This window comes from Penaeus monodon, chromosome 19, assembly GCF_015228065.2.
Source record: "Penaeus monodon isolate SGIC_2016 chromosome 19, NSTDA_Pmon_1, whole genome shotgun sequence".
NCBI classification, from domain to species: domain Eukaryota; kingdom Metazoa; phylum Arthropoda; class Malacostraca; order Decapoda; family Penaeidae; genus Penaeus; species Penaeus monodon.
In genome coordinates, this window is record NC_051404.1 from 3107847 (window position 1) to 3108728 (window position 882).

An 882-nucleotide genomic window follows, 5' to 3' on the forward strand; every position below is an offset into this window, starting at 1 on the left:
TCTCAATGGTTTTACAGCTTAGGGATGATCGTGTAACAGTCAGGAAAGGCGAAGCGTTTCGTGGAATGGAGTGAGCGAAGTGCGTCTGACTCACACGAGGTCTGCTTTGTGCATCATTCTTATTAGCGTCGGTAACTAACCTTGTAAGTCAATTAATAGTAATTTGTCTCGCGTTTAATCAGCTCCTACTTACCTGCTCTCAATTAAGGCTCCTCTGCCGTCGGTTCCTAGGTGATCATTAGCGTTCGCTTGTGCGTCTCTTCATAACCTGAGATTGTGTGACTCAGAGTCTGTGCCTTCGTCTGTTTGTGCAGCAGCGCCACAGCCCCACAAAGGGCCATAACAGTTGTGTTATTAGATATTCTTGGCAAAGACATAATACTTGTGTCGCAAACACCTGTGTATAGTAACGGCGAGGTTGCGAAGAGGGAAATTCGACACTATGCCGTCTGCCGTTAAGGGCTATAGTTGCATCTTATTAGATATTTCCATCAGGACATTGAACTTATTACTCACAAATCCAGGTGTGTGGCAAGTCAGGTGAACACGCGGCGGCGCAGGTGAACAATGCCACGCTGAACATCGCCGGGGAATGGGCGTCCTGTGGTACAATTTTGAGATCGAAGGAATTTCTGATTGAGTTCCAGAAGTCGTGTGAAATACAGCGCTTGAGCCAAAGGGGGAGGGGGGGGGAGAAGGATTCCTTGAGAGAAACATGCTTTTCGTCTCTCCGTTGTGAGGGTAAGGTCGCATCTCCTCTCGGACAGAAGGGGGGGGGATTGAATTCCTTGTTATTGCAACGTGTCTGTGGGTTCTCCTTGGGAGATTCCCATTCTTGTTCTAGTGATTGATGTTGTTATTGATGGTATTGCTGACGTCAAA